The sequence below is a fragment of the Herpailurus yagouaroundi genome, unplaced genomic scaffold, assembly GCF_014898765.1.
Source record: "Herpailurus yagouaroundi ecotype Mexico unplaced genomic scaffold, PumYag 187, whole genome shotgun sequence".
NCBI classification, from domain to species: domain Eukaryota; kingdom Metazoa; phylum Chordata; class Mammalia; order Carnivora; family Felidae; genus Herpailurus; species Herpailurus yagouaroundi.
This window is the reverse complement of record NW_024412418.1, coordinates 34,012,580-34,031,915: the sequence shown is the minus strand read 5'-3', so window position 1 is coordinate 34,031,915 and position 19,336 is coordinate 34,012,580. Positions and strand designations below refer to the sequence as shown.

The 19,336-nt window shown below is 44.4% G+C and overlaps 1 long non-coding RNA gene across 1 annotated transcript; it reads left to right on the top strand.

Moving 5' to 3' along the window:
- Positions 1–1,572: 1,572 nt before the first annotated feature.
- Positions 1,573–9,253, top strand: LOC121043892 (uncharacterized). The gene is made up of 3 exons (XR_005797033.1): positions 1,573–1,719; positions 5,065–5,219; positions 8,773–9,253. It is a non-coding gene; the product is annotated as an uncharacterized LOC121043892 (long non-coding RNA).
- Positions 9,254–19,336: the final 10,083 nt, after the last annotated feature.

Below are 19,336 nucleotides of genomic sequence, written 5' to 3'. Positions count from 1 at the left end.
TCCAGAAAGTCTTAGGCAACAAACATAGATTCAAATGTATTCCCCAGGCGGTACTTTCTAAGGCAGGGATGTGGAATCAGACACTTTATAATGAGCTTCTACAAATGTTATGTTGGTGAGTTGAAACAGCATCATAAGAACTTCTCACTTATTTATGAAAGAGCTATGCAAACATTGTGAAAGAAGAAAGTGAGGTGGAGGAGGGTGGGAGGGAGAAAGGAGGGAGGGAGAAAGGGGAGGAGCAAGGGACGGAGGGAGGAAACAAGGGAAGAAGGGGGCTAGGAGGAAGGGAGGGAGAGAAGGAGGGGGAGGAGGGAAGGAGGAAAGAAAGGAAGGAGAAAGGGAAGGAGAGAAGGAGGTAGAAAGGGAGAGAGGAAGGAAGGGAGGAAAGAGGAGGGGAGAGTGATAAAGAAGCAACCTAGGAGAAAACATAACAAAAGAACAAAAGGAAATCTTCATAGCCTTTCAGGTTATAGAACATCTTAGTAAGAGTATAAATTCAGGAACAGAAGCTCTGAGAGACAAGATAATGAGGTTGAAGACAAATTAGGAGATGGAGGATCTAGAGAAACAAAATGAGGACACAAACCACATCACTACAGAACTAGTATAAAAATTAGACCAAGTGGGGCATCAGGGAGGCTCAGTCGGTTGGATGTCTGACTTTGGCTCAGGTCATGATCTCACCGTTAGTGAGTTCGAGCCCCGCGTCGGGCTCTGTGCTGACAGCTCGGAGCCTGGAGCCTGCTTCGGATTCTGTGTCTCCCTCTCTCTACCCCTACCCTGCTTGTGCTTTGTCTCTGTCTCTGTCTCCGTCTCTCTCTCTCTCTCTCTCTCAAAAATAAATAAATGTAAAAAAAAAAAAATTAGAGCAAGTAACAGGTATATTTCACCAAAAATGAATTAGATGGATAGGAGCTTGAGATAATCACAGTAAATGTAGATTAAAACAGCGGTATTAAAAACAAGTACAGGGAAACTAATAGATTTTTTAAAGCCTAGTAAATAAAAAAAAATAAGTTTCCAAACCCAAAGGTAAAATTTTTTAAATTATCTAAATAAATTAAAAACTTGCAAAAGCAAATTGAAAGATACACCATGTTCCAGGAAAATTTAATACAGACAACTCAAAATAGAGGTATGTAAGTTTAAAAAAAGGACACTTCAAACATTTAATCAGCAAAAGCAAATCATTTCAAGGGGTTAAAATCAAGCTGGCCTCAGCTTTCTCCACAGCAACATTTAAGGCCAAAAGACAGTGTTCACAATAAGAGAGAGAAAATGTACCCCAGGTGTTACAACCGCACAAGAGTGTTGTTAAATATAAAAAGCAACAGACTTTCTCAAAGCTGAGAAATCAGTAATACGGCCCCCTTCTTGAACAAAACTATGTGACAGTGACATTCAGGCAATTAAGAAATAAAGAAAAAAATAACTTAGGAACAGAAACACCATGAAGGTGCACACCATGAAGTGGTAAGCAGTAGGTCTAGTTAATATTTATAGTGGTAATAAACACTATCTTCAATGAAGCTCGCCCTAACTGCCTTATTTACTATGGCAATATGTGCCCACTCCACTCTACTCCAGTATTCTGGACCTCCCTTTGTCTGCTTTACTTTTTGCTTTTGTTCTATAGCATGTATGATTTCCTAATACACCGTATGTTTTACTCTTTTGCGGTTTAGTTGCCCCTACCCCACTTACCCTACCTACAAGGTAAGTCATGGGAGCTGGAATTGAACGGTTGCATGAAATATGGGAACTATTCTAGTTAGAGAGCAGACAGAGCTGTAAGTCTGAACAATGTACAAATAATCATATAACTAACAAAATCCAAATTGTGTGGAGAGGGGAGCTGAGAACGTGTGAGGGTGTTAATGTCTTTATCTTCCACACCCAAACATTATTGCTATTAACATTGAAACATGGTTTCAGAAGACATGATGACTGCCATCTCTTGATGCTTTCTATAATCACTTCCATCGACCTTGAAAGGATTTTTCATGAAATACTACCCTATGGTAAAGAAGCATGTATTCACTAATCTACAGTTTTCTTTGGTATATTTTCTTCTATTAAATTCCAGGAAAGTTAAAGGTAATACTTCGTATTTTACAATAGTATTTAGAGTTATGATTTCATTTTTATTAAAGTTTTTTTAGATATTTATTTTTCTATCTATGTATACAAATACAAAGACAACAGTGATGATGTTTGCTTATTCTCAATATATGTTATGAGTATTATTATTTGGGTTATTTTACTATTTTCATTTCTAAACTTTTCTCTATTTAAATTTTTTTTAAGTTTATTAATTTATTTTGAGAGGGAGAGAGAAAGACAGCAGGGGAGGGGCAGAAAGAGAGAGGGAGAGAAAGAATCCCAAACAGGTGCTGCGCTGTCAGCACAAAGCTCAATGCGGGACTCGATCTCACGAACTGTGAGATCATGACCTCGTTGGAAACCAGGAGTCAGATCCTTGACCAACTGAGGCACCCAGGCACCCCTAAACTTTTCTCTATTATATTAATTGTTTATAAGGAGCATGAACATATCTTTCTTTTTTCTTTTTTCAAATACAATTGAATGACTTCCCTTTGTTTTAAAAAAGTAAGAGAAAAACTAGAAGCATATATGTCATGGAGATAGACACAGAAATATAGAGACAGATAGAGACACATCAGATAGAGATACAGGTATAGATGTTTAGCACCCATGGTGGAAATAACAGAACTCAAGCCTTAACCTTGAGTTAACATCCCTTTCTTTCTGTCTACCAGAACTCCCCTGTGGACTTGCCAGATGGGAGGAAGGAAATTAAAGCTGACTGGAGAACCCACTAGGTGCTTTGCCATAAACTTTTGGTTAAGTCTGTAGGGTAGGAATAGTCTCATTATTTTAGAGAAAATGAAGAACTTGAAGTTCACATAGGTTGTGACTTGCCTGATGTTGTCTAGTAGGAGGGATGGCAATAATAATGGCAAGAACCGCACACTGAGTACATATAGTCAGGCTCCATACTCAGCATATCTGCGAAGAATCCCTTTTAACGCTCACAACAGCCTGTGGCGCTAGCAATTTTTACTCTTATTTTTGAAACGTAATTCAGAGCAAATTGTATGGCCCAACGTCACACAGCTAGAAGGCAGCAGTGTCAGGAATGGAGCTCAGGTCTGTTCCACACCCACACCCATGCTATTTCCTCTGCACCGTGGTCCTTGTAGGCTGAAAGAGGAGTGGCCTGTGCTGGTCACTGGGATCTAATAGAGAGTCAGGCTCCCGCTGGGGGACTCTGCCACCAGCCAGTCATGAATCCCCTTGTCCCCTCCTGGGTGTCCTTGCTGAGCTGAACAGGCAAAAAGGAGCACCGGTGATTTCCTGAGATGGCTCCAAGTCCAGTCTGGGAGCTCAGGCCCCATCTCAGCAGGCCATTCTTGGATGGCTCAGACACAATAAACACTCAGTCAGGACACAGTACTGGGTTATGGTCCGTGGGAATGCAGACAATGGCTACTTCAAATGAGTGTCAGGAGATCTGGATTCCAAGTCCACTTCTACCATTCCTTTGTGGTTTGACCCTGGGGTAATCACTTGATGTCTCCGAGCCTCATTTGTGCCATCACTACAATGAAAGGGTTTTGCTACTGGACAATTCCCAAAGTCTCCAGCTCAATACTTCTCTAATTTAGTCAGAGAATAACGTCCTCTCTTTGGAAGGGTCTGGGTGTTTGGCAGCAAGCTTCCCTTTGAAAGAGCAAAATGGCAGCCAGGGAGCCAAGCCAGCGAGGGGCAAGAGAGCCTAGATTATCCCCAGATGGGAAAAGAGTGACTTTAAGGAAACAAGTCTTTGAGGCTATAGGAAGGGTCTCTGTTGTAGGCCTTTGCTTTCTCCCCAGGTGGGTCTTGGCAGCTGGACCACAGGCCTTTATGAGATTATCTGTTAATCATGGCCTGGGCATGAGCACTCGAGAGGTGTCACATGCAGAATGAGATGCTTTTTTATGATGCAGTAAAAGAGAGGAAATCGCCTTGGCCTCTTGCCTCGTCTTGCATTCAGTAAAGAAGCAGGCAGGCTGAGCCAGCCTCCCATGGGTGAGGGCCCTGAGAGCTCAGAATTTCCACCCAAGGGCTGCCATTTCATTAGAGTGCTACAGGGAGGGGCTGCGGCAGGGGGGAAAGAGAGATAGCCCCCACCCCCCGACTCTCACCCCACTCCAGACGTTTAGGAGAGGCTGGGGATTGCTGAAATCCACCGACAATGAAAGTTTAGAAGAGCTAGGGTCACACACACTACATTAGTAACATTATATACTCATAACCACAGAGTAAATCACTGGCCCCACTTGGGACAGGAATTTCTCTCCAAATGCTATTATGGCAACAATCTATTATATTTTCTCTGAAAAGTAGATTGTGCCCAGAACTACTGTTCCTCCCAATGACCACTCCCACTTACTGTCAGGGTAACTAGTGATGATTGTTACCCCAAAGATAAAACAGAGGATTCAACCACCAGGGCCATGGAAGCTTCATAAGAATTAAAGCAATCGAGTTAACAGTGATCTGGTAACTTTACCTGTATTAACTTATTTAATCCTTATAATAACGCAGATTCAACCCAACAAAAATTAAGTTGATAATATCATCCCCCCTCATTTTATAGATGAGAACACCGAGTCCCAGAGATGCTAAGCAACATGTCCAAGGTCACACAGCTAGTTGGTGACAGCGCCAGGATGATCTCTCTGTGTGCACCTTTACTGCTCCCATATCTGCTTGTCATAATTTACCGTTCATTCTAAGTATAGGTCTCTGGGTCCTCCCTCCTTCAAGAATGGTCTTTAATCTTAACACCTGTAGTGGAAGCCATTCTCTCTCTCCCTCAAGATGTTAGGAAGAAACCTTCTGCTCTTTGCTTCACCCTCTCCTAAGCTCCCTTCCAGGGGACTGGTGGTTTGGGTGAGAATGCTGACTTCCACTGGTCCATCACTTTGTAACAGGAAGTGATGGGGGCTTCACTGGTTAAGACTCTGTATGGTTATTGTTTTCCTCATACTGCAGATGAGGAATCTGAGGCTCAGAGGATGCAGACATCGTGTCCATGGTACCCATGTCAGAAACCGTTAAAGTAGCCAGCAGACAAGAAATCAGACTTCTCGCCACCAAACTCTGCTTAGAAGACATGAACCACAACCCGCAGGCCTCCTGAGAACCTGGTGAGTCCCGCCCATCCCAGTACCTTCACTGGGAGGAGAGAGCGGAGGAGGTGAAGGTGACAGGGTGGCCTTCAGGACTCTAACCCTGAGGTGGGGGCAGGGGTTCTCTCTTCCCTGAGACCAGCACTTCCAGACCCAGAGTTCCACAGTCCACAGGTTATTCACCTGTGGTGACTAACTCAGGTGACTCCTGTCTATCCATTGGTGTCAAGGACCAAGAGCCTGTGATCCCAAGTGGGTCATCTTGAAGCCATGGTTTATATCTTTGCCAGAGAAGCTCAAATACAGCTGCTGCAGATTCCCATTCTGCTGGGGCGCCTGGGTGGCTCAGTCGGTTAAGCATCCAACTCTTGGTTTTGACTCGTCTCATGGCTCCTGGATTCGAGTTCTGTGCCGTCAGCAGGGCTGACAGAATCCTGCTTGGGATTCTCTCTCCCTCTCTCGCTGCCCTTCCCCCATTCCCTCTGTCTGTCTCTCTCAAAAATAAATAAACTTAAAAAAATTCCCATTCTGCTAGTGCTTTTGTGCAAAAGTCAATCTGTTTCCTGGGGCTAGAGGTGGCAAGGCACAGAGTTTGATTTTGGAGAAGGAGAATCAAGAATTAAGACTAAAGAAAGATACTTTCAGGCAGTATAGAAAAGGTGGGAAGTGTGGCACTTTTGCTTAGACCCTGCAAGGCACATTTCTCCCTGAATTAGTTATGTCACCATGGTCTCCTCCTACATCTGTCCTGGCCTCTGTGCCACCTTCCTCCTACCCCATTGTCCACACTCTTTTCTCCAGCCTTGTTAAACTTCGCTTTCAAGGCTGCTGCTTCTTCTCCTTCTCCCCTCCTCCCCCTCCTCCGCCTGTCCCTCCTCCCCCTCCCCCTCCTCCTCCTCCTTTCCTTCTCCTCCTTCTTTTTTTCTCCTCCTCCTCCTCTTCCTCCCTCTCTTCTGGTCACCTTTCTCATTGCCTGAAATACCTACCCTTCCTTCTCTTCAGCTGGTTATTTCTTATTTGTCTTCCAAAGGCCAGGTAGGCACAGGCATCACCTCCTCCAGGAAGCCTTCCCTGATCCATACTGTTGTCTTTGTTCCCAAGGCACTCAATGCCCATTCAGACAGCACTCCTATGCTGTACTGCCATTCTATCTATACTGATTCACAAAAAGAAATCTTTAAAAAAAAAATTTTAACGTTTTTATTTATTTTTGAGACAGAGAGAGACAGAGCATGAGCAGGGGAGGGTCAGAGAGAGAGGGAGACACAGAATCCGAAACAGGCTCCAGGCTCTGAGCTGTCAGCCCAGAGCCCGATGCAGGGCTCAAACTCATGGACCGCGAGATCATGACCTGAACTGAAGTCAGATGCCCAACCGACTGAGCCACCCAGGCGCCCCTGATTCACAAAAAGAAATCTTAAGATGGGTTGTTAAGAGCATGGAATCTACAACTTGACATGTATGTGTAAGCCAAGTCAACGAGAGGGGACACTTTTTCAAAATTTCATAGGCCCCAATATTTCAAGAACTCCTCTAATCTCCATCCAATTCTATTCCTACCATTACCATCATGACCTAAAGGAGAGGGAAAGAGGTGTTATCATTAACACTAACGCTGTACCTGCTTTTAATGTTCTACATAGGTTGGCTTCCTTATCACCTCATGTCGTGCATCAAACATCCTGAATTACCTAAAACTTTATATTTATAAGCATATACATATACCACTACAACAGCCTGGCACTGGCCAATTAGAACTGATGCTGGCCTGTCAAGCAAGGTCCTGGGCTCTTGGTATGACAGACATTTCCTCTTTTCTTGCTGATTTGTGGGAGGTGCAGGTCCAGGGGGAGGTCACAGTGTCAGGTGCAGGGGGTGGTTGGGGAGGAGTCTGGTCCATGTTACAGTGGCTATTTACTAACCAGTACAGAAATATTCTAATATTTTAACCACAGTTAATCAGAAATGATAGCCTTGCAGATATTGTAGATCAGAAAGGGATTTAAACACTCATCTGATCTCACCATTATTTACTGAGGCTCTAACTGATCCCAAGCTATGGTGCCCACAGACTATTAGGATCTGTGACATTTCCAAACTGTTTCAGATTTTTCTTTAAGGAGACAATGTCAGAGAAGTGGGGGAGTAGATTTTCCTCTATTTTTGTCTATTGGACTTTCTTCTTTCTTTATTTTGAGAGAGAGAGAGAGAAAGAGAAAGAGAAAGAGAGAGAGAGAGAGAGAGAGAGAGAGAGAGAGAGAGAAAGCACAAGTGGGGGAGGAGTAGAGAGAGGAAAGACAGAGAATCCCATGCAGGCTCCGTGCTGTCTGCACAGAGCCAACAACAATGCAGAGCTCGATCCCAAGATTGTGAGATCATGACCTGAGCTAAAACCAAGAGTTGGAAGCTTAACCGACTGAGCCACCCAGGAGCCCCTGGACTTTCTTCTTTCCTCGTATGTTCTCTTGTTCTTGGAGGATGGACTTTGAATTCCCAAGATTACTCTGATTATGTTATTTCCACTCATGATAATTGTGTGTTCCAAAAATACCCATGCTTTTCAGGTACTTTTAAATTAAAGAATACATGTACACATTCTTATTGTAAAAGCTAAGACAACACAGATAAAAAGAAGCCCCCTTTAGCCATCCTTCCTCCTGCCCAACTCTTCTCGCACCCCCAAGGTAACCACTTTGATCTGTGTCCTTCCATAGTCTCAATAGGGATCTAGACACACACGTGTGCATATAGAAAAATGATGGTTTTGCTGTATTGTGTGCTTTTGTTTTGTTTTTACCTGGCATTGCACTAACTATTCTGCAATTTGTTTTGTTTACTTCAAAATATGTTTTGAAGATCTTTCATCTACCTCATTCTGGTCATCTCTGGCTTGAATCCCATGGATTAGATGTCTCATAATTTACTTAACCATCCTTACAGATGGGCATGCCTGTGGGTTCATTTTTCACTATCACAGACACCATTTCCACAAGCATTCTTGAACACAGGGCTTTGTACACTTGTGTTTTGTTTTGTTTTGTTTTGTTTTGTTTTGTTTTGTTTTGTTTTGTTTTGTTTGCAGTAGAGTCTTAGAAGTTCCCTTTTTGGGTAAAGAGCTATGCACATCTTCACGTTTTATATCGATATTCTCTTCTACCAGGACTGCATCATAGTACCTGTTTCCCCAAACCCTTACCAAAACTAGATGTCATCATTATTTAATTTTCCTTAATGTGACGGATAAAGCATGATTCCTCTTTATTATTTTAATTTGCATTTCCTCATGATTAGTGAAGCTGAGCATCTTTTCATGAGTTTATAGGTCACTTCTCTGTCTATGGACTACCCACTTGTATCCTGTGGTAGGCAGACTTCTAAATGGCCCCCAATGGTCCTCATCCCTTGGTATTCATGCCTTTATATAACCTCCTTCCCTTAATGTCCCAGTGACTTGTTTCTAATGAATAGAAATGACAAAGATGATAGTCTGTCATTTCCAATGTTAGGTTACAGAAGACAGTGACTAACATCTTGTTAGCACTCTCTCTCTCTTTTCCTGGCTCTTCCTCAGTCTGACGAAATAAGATGTCACGTATTTAGCTGTCTTGTGGAGAAGCCCGCATGGCTTCCAGCCAACAGCCAATGAGGAACAGAATCTCATCAACGATCATGTGAATGAGCTTGGAAACGGTTCCTTCCCCAGTCGAGCTTAAGATGACTACAGCCCCAGCCAGCACCTTCACTGCAGCCTGGGAGAGATCTTGAGCAAGGAGCCCCAGCGAAGCCATGCCTGCATGCCTGACCTACCCAAGCAGTGAGATAATAAATGTTTTAAGCCACTAAATTGGGGGGAAAATTCGTTATGTGGCAACAGATCACTAATGTATATCCTTTGCCCATGTTTTTTTTAATTTTTTGATTTGTAGACATTCTATACAGTACAGTTGAAAAGTCCTTTGTGTGTGATACATGTCACAACTATTTTCTAGTAATCTTTTGCTTACTATTAATTTTGTTTACTTGTGTATTTTATTATACAGACTTCAAAGTTTTGATGTCTTCAAATCATTTATTTGAATTTCATTTGAAAGATTTCATGCACATCTTTTCTTCTACGGCTTTTAAATTTCAAGTCTTGTTTAAAAAGGTCTTTGCTCCCTCAGAGTCGTAAACATATATCTGTTTATTTCTTTCTCCTAACCTCCAATGTAAGTTCCACGAGGGCAGGGGCTCTGAGCCTTGCTCCTCTCCAGATCCACAGTCCCTCAATATAGTGCCTCGTAAGGAGCTGGCATTCAGGAAGGCTTGAAGGCCTTCCATGCAGACACACTGTACAAGTCTGTATTCCCTTCTCTTAGTAAATTCTCCCTGGTGTCTTATATCCATTCCTGGGTTGAAGTGTGTGCCTATCTCTGCTTGCTCTTTGCTAAGACAGAGAACAGATACCCTTCCGGCCCCTTCTGCGTCTTTCTTCCCATCACCCCCAACAAGCACATGAGCGCACACACTCCTCTAAAACGACACAGTCTTGACACTAAATATTGCTGGTAGGGTGTTGAAGATCTCACACTTTCTAAAAGGAAAAAAAAGGAATAAAATAATCAAAAGATTTCACTTAAAGTGCTGGTAAGGATTTGGTGCCAAGAAATGTAAAAATGACAGCATCAATTACCGTGCAGAAGACGCAATGTAAGGAGAGGCTGTCTGTGCTGCAAAGACAACCTAGCTACTCACTGCTACCCCACTGCTACCCCAGACACTGACATGAAGTCAGAGGCTAAGAGGAGTAATGCCAGGCAGAAAGAGAATTCAAAGGAGGAAGAGGCAGGCCAGTAGTGGACTTCCAACACATGGCCCAAGAAAAGTGAAGAAATGCACCAGGCTCCTGGGATATAATTTAACAGAGAAGGGATGGTTTGAGACCATACACTTTACTCTGCCATCAATGTCTGTATATAAAACCATAAGACACTCTTAATTATGGAGAAGAAACTGAGGTTGCTGGAATGGGGGGTGGTGGGGGATAAATTGGTGATGGGCATTAAGGAAGACACTTTTCAGGATGAGCACTGGATGTCATATGTAAGAGATGAATCACTAGGTTCCACACTTGAAGCCAAGACTACACAGTATGTTAACTAACTTGAATGTAAATTAAAAAAAATAAAAGCTGAGTCTCAGAGAGGTGAGGTGGACTGAACATGATTGGAAGCAGTGGTGGGACGAGAACCCAGGTTCCAGCTTCCCTGGTCAGGGCTCTTTCCACATCGCTGGAGGATGGCAATTCAAGAGGAGTCCTGGCTCCAAGGAGAGGGATGAATATCTCACCCCACATTCTACAAGGTACAGTGAGATAGGTCCTACTCTTGGAGAAGCTGGGGGGTGAACTGGCGCTGACATCTAGCATTTACTCCCCAGACTGTCCTGAGGGAAAGGAATTTTTTGAAACCCTGAAGTTGGGAACTTCACTCAGGCTGTTTGGACCCTGAGTCCACTCTCCCCTCAGGCAGAGCTTGGCTCTCCCTAAGCAGGTCTGAGCCCAGCCCACTAGGTCTGCCACAGTAGGGTCAGGAATTGCTTTAAGGGGAAGAACAACCACATATCAGGCTAGGAGGAGAGGTGGGGAGTGTGTTCTATAGTTAGGAGATGGGTGCAGGGATCAATATCTGATCGGCACCATCACCAGCCTATGGAATACTTTGTACCAGTTCAAAAAAGGCACTCCTTTATTGAGATATTTTCCTACCTGCCATCTGCCAGAAAAGTAAATAAATATACAAGTCTACAATGAATAGTGTATGAATGGCACATCCTAGAGTTGTATAATGTACATCCAGAACAACTGTGCAAGTCAGCCTGTGAGCTACCTTATTCCCCTCAATCTAGCTGTGCAGGTGTTGCTCCTAGAACCAATGGAGCCCAAGATATTCTAACTCCCAGGCATCCTTCATGGTGTTTCTTGCCTTCAAGTTCTCTGCCTACATGGGTACTACCTCTTATGGGCCAGACAGATTTCCTTGCTACATTCTGTGACATTCAGAGATCACTAATCAGAAAACACTGCAAAAAACCAAAGCCTTGCCTTTGCGAGAGCCCAGCCCCTTGCCAAACAGTTGAGTGAAAAATGGAATTCCCCCTGAGACTGGAGTTGACCATATCAGACAAGACCACACTCCCACTGACCTCTGCAGAAATGGAAGTGACTGCATGCGAGCCAGTTTCTGTACCTCTTCAGGTGTACATACTGAAGGTCAAGAGGGGAAAATCATGAAAAGGGATGTCCTGATTTCAAACTATGCTACAAAGCTATAGTAATCAAAGAGGTATGGTATTGGCATAAAAACAGACATATATAGACAAATGGAACAAAATAGAGAGCCCAGAAATAAACCCATGCATATATAGCCATTAATGTATGATAAAGGAGGCAAGAAGATACAATGGGGAAAAGGACAGTCTCTTCAATAAAGGTGCGGGGAAAAATGAACAGCCACATGCAGAAGAATGAAACTAGATCACTTTCTCACACCATCCATAAAAAATAACTCAGAGTGGATTGCACACTTGCATGTAAGACCTGAAACTGTAAAATTCTTAGAAGAAAACATAAGCAGAAAGTTTTCTGACATAGATCTTGGGGATGATTTGTTTAATCTGACACCAGAAACAAAAGCAACAAAAGCAAAAACAAACAAGTGGGACTACATCAAACCAAAAGACGCCCTTTTTCGTATGAAAAAACTAAGGCTCATAGAAAGTTAACATGTCCAAGTTCAGCCAGCTGCTAAGAGGCTGAGCTAGAATTTGGACCCATGCCTGGCTCAGTCCTAGGCTTATTTCGCCCAGTCACACCATCCCCAGCTGGGAGGGATGTGATAGGTTGTGCGATAGTACTTCCATTAATGAAAAGAGAACTCTAGCTATGGGTTCTTGTGGGTCAGACTGGACTGACAAAAGTTCACCTCACAGGGTTGTGCAGTAAAGAAAGCCAGCTGAGACCCAATTCTTTGTTTTTCTAAACTCATCTAGGGCAGGAAGGACTATTGAAGGTAAAGCTGGAGAAAGAGGCAGGGTCCAGGGTTTGGCGAGCCTTTTCAAGTGTGTTTAAGAATCTGGACCTTGATTCAAGAGTAGTGGGAGGCTGCCATCTGTCCCCCCACCGAACAGCAAGCTCCACAGGAGTGAGCACCATGTCTGTTTTAGTCACTGACACACCACCTCTAGCCCTGTGCCTGGAGAACTGTAGGAGCTTAATAGAGATTTGCTGAACTGATTATTTCATGCTAGAGGCAAAATGATCTATTTCCTGTTTCTGAAAGCCAGCTCTGGCTGAGATGTGGAGAATCGATGAGAAGAGATGAAAGTGAGTCTGTGAGACAGACCGCTTAGAAAGCCAGGGCCACAGTTCAGGTAAAAGTGGAGGGGGCCTGGGTGAGGTTGGCACCTGTGATGATGGGGGGAGAGTTAAAACAACCCAGGCATCGGCCCTTCATTCAACCAACTGAGGCACCTTGGCAAACACCTAAATCGACCCGCGGGTTCTTTTCTTTTTTTTTTTTTTTTTTTTTAATTTTTAAAAAATGTTTATTTTTGAGCCCGAGCGGAGGAGGGGCAGAGGAAGAGAGGGAGACACAGAATCCAAAGCAGGCTCCAGGCTCCAAGCTGTCAGCACAGAGCCCAATGCAGGGCTGGAACCTGAAAACTGCGAGATCATGACGTGGGCCAAAGTTGGATGCTTAACTGACTAAGCCACCCAGGTGCCCCAAGCCTTCGTTTCTCACGCATAAAATGGGGATGATAATGAAATGTACCTCACAGGGATGTGAGAATTCAATGAGATTTGCCTGCCTAGTGCCTGGTGTTTGATCAGTGTTCAAAAATGTTAGTTTAATGTTGCAGCTGCTGTTGCTCCAAATGCAGGGTTCTGGAAGGAGCTTCTGGATTGGCCATCTTGACCTTGGGATCTCAGCATAGCTCTGCCTGCCTGACCGTGGGCCAGTCTTCCTCCTCCGGCGGTCTCAGTTCCCCTGTCTCTAAAACAAGGGGTGGGTCTCGCTGACCTGGTAGGGCCCTTACGGTGCTCACATTCTGTGAATGTTAGAGCTTTTGTCAGCCCAGGCCGACAGACAAACACGCATTTACAGAAGAGGGGCAGAGACACTGTCAGCATGGAAATGTAGCACCTGCCAAATTTTTTGGTTTGGTGCCTCTGCCTTAGTGCAGTTGTGTTTCATGGGAGCAAATTGGACAACAAAGAATGTTAACTGTAATATCTATTCAAGGTCCTTTATTAGCAGAACTATGAGTGAGGTGGGGGGGGCAGATCTACACATTTCTGAAATATCTGTTTTCTTTTTGCAAGACAGGGAACAGAATTCAAGCTTTCAAAGTGTTTATAAGGTAATCAGCATTAATTTGTTCTGTTCAGGTTTTAATTATACACTGTAGGCCATTCTGACAGGACACCACCACCGCAGAGTCTGTCAGGAGATAATTTCCCACCAGGATGACCACGCACCTCATGAATTATACATGAAACTTTGTTTCCCCGAGACTGTTTGCTAAAAGATGCTGTCAGCCTCCTGCAATCTCAAAAGATCTGCAATTGTTTTTCGATAAGTCTAATTAGCAGGAAGTAGGTGGGGAGGTGTTAAGAATGACTTCCCAGGGATGTAAGATGCTGGGGGATACTGAAAGGGTCCTTCCTCAGCCCATGACCCCAGCAGACGTGGCGCGGAGTTGGCCTCGGTGGGTGGAAGTCAGGTCGGAATATTTGCTCCCACATACCCGACAGGCAGCAAGATTTACGCTGGTTCTCCCTGAGACTGAACCCCAGCAAGCCAGCCAGAGACTCCAGACATAATTCTGTTATTCAAATGGGAGAAGAGTTTGATAGCTATGCTAATGACTTTTATCTGTGAAAACATAACTAATAGCTTGGTTTACATTTGCGTACATTTATGAGCATAATTTTAGCACATAATTTTATTGCACAATAAAACATAATGCAGCATTAGTCGGCTTCACCAAAAAAAAAAAAGCGGGGATACCTTAGAGTGATCTGCACGTAAACCTTCACACCGCATTTATATGACAGTATCATTTAAAATGTTGACCCATTTGAATTAATGAAAGAGTTTCCCAGTTAACAATTAGCTGCATAAGGCCATTTCCTGTAGACATAATATTTGGGGGTGATGCTTATGATTTGCTGCATAATTCATTGCAGCATTGACTGCTAAAGATTGTTTTTCAACACTGTTATTCTTACAGTGAAACTGGACTGGATGAAGGTGATCTTTCCTACATCATGCACACAATCTTTCTTGGAGTCTCTGCTGTGTGGGTCCCATGTTAGAAAACGCAGAAATATCACACAGGCCAAAGGGATTCCTTTTGGGCTTGAGGAAGAAAGGACATTGGTGACAACACAGGGACATCCCTCTGCCCAAGAGACCTGTCTGATGGAGCAGAGCCCAGAGATACAGCACAGGAGGCAGGAAAGGATGGGACACCCAGACTGAAAGCTGGGCTGAAAGTGACCAATATGAAACAAGGGACAGCAATGGTTGAGATGTCATGAAGGAAGAATGCTGCATGATCACGGCTGAATGCAGCCAGTAAGAAGCAGGGAGGTTTGGCAATAGCCATGACCAAATACAGCGTGTCCTTCCAAAGTGGCCCATAGGAGAACATTGGCTGTGTTGGATGTACTGGTCAAGACTCTTGCTTGAAAAAGCAGCAACGTAAGTCACACTAGATCAAGCAAAGATGGAATTTTGGGGCTCACATCACTGAAAAACCCAGGGGTGGGTTAGCATCAAACACAGCTAAATCCAGACACTTCAAGTATATCACCAGAGAATCAACCCCTCCCCCCCCCCACTCTCGTTTTCTACTTGGCTGGCAGCATTCTCTACTAGGGCCTCTCCTGGGGGTGGGAGAGGCTCAGGCTTAAATAATAACAACCCATGATCACAAGTGAATCCCTGCAAGAGTCATCGAGGGGTATGAGGTGCTCTGCTGGGGATCTGCACTCTCCCTGTGGTGAGGAGGTTGGGACTCTTGATCAGCCTTGTCAGAATCACAAGGAGTGGGGCACAGACTCTTCCCAGAAGGGAGAGAGGCAGAGAGGCAAACAGGCAGAAGGGTAGTGGCTGGCCAGCTCTTCACCCAAGGTTGTGGTGTGAGGGACGAGAGAACATTTATCATCATCATGAGCCTTGATGGATGGGCTAGAGAAGACACTGCAGAGGAGAGTGCTGTGCAAGGCCGGAAGCACATATGGCATAAGCGACCCGGAGGAAGTGCGGCTGTTCCCTTGGGCACCAAGAGAGCTTACGGATGCTGATAGCAAATATCAGAGGCCTGCTTATCATACCTAACTCCAGAGGGGAGAGAGAGCAGAGAGTGAAGTCACAGGCCAACGACCAAATTTGGCTCAAATATCTGGCCAATACAAGGTCCCAACAGGCAGACAGAATCTAACCAGACAAGCTTCCCTGGGCTTGGTGAGCCCCACAGCTAGGTGAGCAGGTGCTAGAAACACCCCCTGCCAAGCTGCCATTGCTCTAGAGGACCGTCTACCAATAGCACAGGGATGGGGGAGTCACCTGTTAACTGCAGCCTCAAAACACAGGTACCTTTGAAAAGGTGAAGCTCAGAGGCATGAACCCCCTGAATATTAAAAGCTAAAGCAAACGAAATAAAGTTGAATGTAAGGATACAACAGACAAAAGAGTGGACCGGGACAACCGGGGGGCAGAGGAACATTGCGAGAGGAACAATTTTCTGAGGTAAAGAGGAAAACTGAAAGTGAGTAGAAAGGACACAGGAGATGGGGACCCCAGTATGCACATAAAACACCCTCCTAGGGCGATGCTAGAGAGGATTAGGAGACCAGCGCCCGGTGGAAAGCAGGCCAGGCTGGTGTCCTAGTGTCCTAGGACTGCCGTGACCAATTATCACTAACTGGTGTCTTAAAACAACCATGTACGCTTTCACATTCTGAGCATCCCAAACCAAGGTGTTGGCAGGGCAGTGCCCCCCTCTGGAGCCTCTAGGAGAGAATCCTTTGTCTCTTCCAGCTCTGTTGGCTGTCAGCATTCCCTGTGGCTGCATACTTCCAAACTCTGACTCTGTCTTCCCATGCCTTCCCTGTCTTTTCTGGCTGTGTCTTCTCTTCCCCTGACTCTTGTAAGGACACTTGTCATTGGATTTAGGGTCCGCTGAGGTAATCAAGGATCATCTTATCTCAAGATTTTTAACTCACGTACGTCTGCAAAGACCCCTTTTCCAAATAAGCTCATATCCACAGGTTCTTGGTGGGCATAACTGTGGGGGGCCACCATTCAACCCCTATACATCAGGCCACTGGGCAGACTTGAGACCATCACAAGAGGACATCGTGGGTGTGGTGGGAGACGCTGGCTGAGAAAAGAGAGGCTGACTTCAGGCACAGCTGTCGGGAACTCCTGCCCCCCTGGGGAAACTCAGAGCCTGTGGTGGAGGCCCAGAATGGGGGAAAGAGTAAAGGTGTCTTGCGTGCATGAATGCCCCTAGGAAAGGAAATAAAATGGCCATGGGTTACAAAGAAATTTTACAGACTGAAAGTCACCCTTTATCTCTAGCCTTGCCATGTAATGTTAAATATCTGTTAACCACTTAGTCAAATATTTAATATAACTTCTGGTAAAAGCATTTATTTGTATTTCAGATTTCTCAGGGGTGCTGGTAAATGACATATGCCATAAAATTAATTATCTGGCCAATCCATGAGAAATTGCAGAGAGAGAGGTGTCCACCTATATAAACAGCAAGCATGACTATGAATGGCCACATTCACCAGATAGATGAGCGACAGAGACCTCTCTAAAACTTCCTGGTTTACTCTGGGCTGATGGCTCGGAGCCTGGAGCCTGTTTCCGATTCTGTGTCTCCCTCTCTCTCTGCCCCTCCCCCGTTCGTGCTCTGTCTCTCTCTGTCCCAAAAATAAAATAAAAACGTTGAAAAAAAAAAATTTAAAACTTCCTGGTTTAATATGCCCACAGTGTCTGGGGAGACTTTAATATGCCCACTTGTACAATATCCTGCTTTGAGTGCTAAATCTAAGCTCGAGGTTGTGCCCCTGTCCTAGTCATCGCATTCCTATGACAACAACATCATCACCATGTTTAAAGAGCTCCCTTAATGCCATGAATGTGACCAGGACACTGAAAGCAGGGGAAGACAGCTGTGACATAGTGAAAAGGGTCTCTCAGACTTGAAGCCATCTCACTGTATCATCCCACAGGCCCTGGTGGCAGCTACTCTTGGTCCCATTTTACAGAGAAGGAAACAGAGGCTCTGACTACCCAAGTTCCCACAGATATAATAAGTTAAGAGGCTGAGATTTAGATCCACGTCTTTTTTGATTGCGGTATTCTTTGCACCTTGGACTTGCCTACAGCACACACACCAGTAACGATTTCGGGCTGGGCCTGTGTCCCGGTACCTAACTCAGCCTACAGCTTCAGGCCGTGGTGGGTCTGGTTGGCCTGTCCCAGGCCCGTGTAGGAAGAGGTTGCTAAGAAAGGGTCCTGTTACAAATGTCACATACAAGCAAGCCAGGAGAGGCAATACAGTTAATTACTCTTATTAAGTTGGCCAATGTCAAAAGATGAAAAACTTACAGTATTGTCCATAAATGCCGGAAGAGATAAGGGAGCCTGTGGGGCGTACAGAAAGAACGCTGCCGGAAGTCTGGGGGTGCCCCTTTCTTTCCAGGTCTGGCTCTCCAGGATTTAGGGCCAGATGTAGTTTGAAGATTGCTATCTTAATGGTGTTCTAAAAGCTCCTTTTCCCTCCCGGCTCCCAAAATTACAGAGGAGCCCAGAAACTTCCCACTGCATTGATTGTTTGGGGAACTGTGATCTGCTCCCACGCTATCTTGTCTTTACTGTGTCCTTTTTTTTCTACCGTTTACAATTTCTTGTCTTTGGTCCTTTGTCTAGTCAGCTCCTCTTCGCAATTAACCCTTTTTTATATCTCTGGGGGGATGCAGACCAGCCCTTTAGAGGCCTCTAATGACACCCACTTTGGCTCCTGCTGTGCCCCTGGAGATAATGGCCTCGAAAGCTTTCTCAGCGGCACGTGCAGACTCTCTGCCCAGCCCTCTGTGCCCCAGCACCAGGCAAGGTTTGTATTAATAGATACTCAGTTTAGAAAAGAGACAAAGGATGATGACTTAGCCTGTTGTGTCTGAAAGACACAGCACCATATAAGTGTCTTCCTGTCCCTGAAGCCAAATGTTCAGTAAGCTCAAGGGTACTTCTCTGAGACCCCCTGGGAGGCACAGTTCAACCTTGATTAACTAGAGTGTTCAGGAAAGGGCAAGGGGATGGGGGAGAGGATTATAGGTAATCGTAAAGTTCCAGCTTACTGGAAAGTTAGCCAAAAATCTTCCCCACCCCTCCAATCTATATTTCAGCTTTTTTCCTGAAACACTTTATGAAATCACACGTTTCCGTATTAGAGTGAGTTGGTGAACACGGTTGTCGCTCCCGTCTTAACTTCCTGAAGGGGTAGTTGAATCTTCCTCTAAGTTCCCAGACCACTGAGTTAGATTCCGTTAGCCCGTAGCTTAGGTGATTGATTGCTCTTTGTATCCATCCTTATTCCTCTACACCTAGAGAGCAGGAATGATGTCTTCTAGTCATGAACCAAAAGTAAGATGCTTTAGACCCCCTGTTTTGGCCACAAGGATGTCTGATCTCACATGTCATGGCTTCCATTTACTAATGGCCTAGCCAAGGGCACAACAAGACCATGCCATAAGGCAAAGAGATGGGAAACAAGAGAAGGTGATTTGGGCTAGTCATATAATAGACCAGCCCAGGGCCAGAAAGCCATTCTGGAACCCAAAGGGAATTACTCAGAACTTTCTCTAGGATTTGCTATTTAAAATTATTATGGAGTCTTTATCTAAATCTTAATGAATGTTATCTTAATGAATAATTAAGATATTGAATGTTTTGTAAAAATAATTAACAAAATAAAATGGATAATGGATAAAAATGGTAACATGTAGATATACACAATCTGACCCAGGAAAATTGAACTTGACAGAAATAATGTCTAGAAAAGACAACTCACCA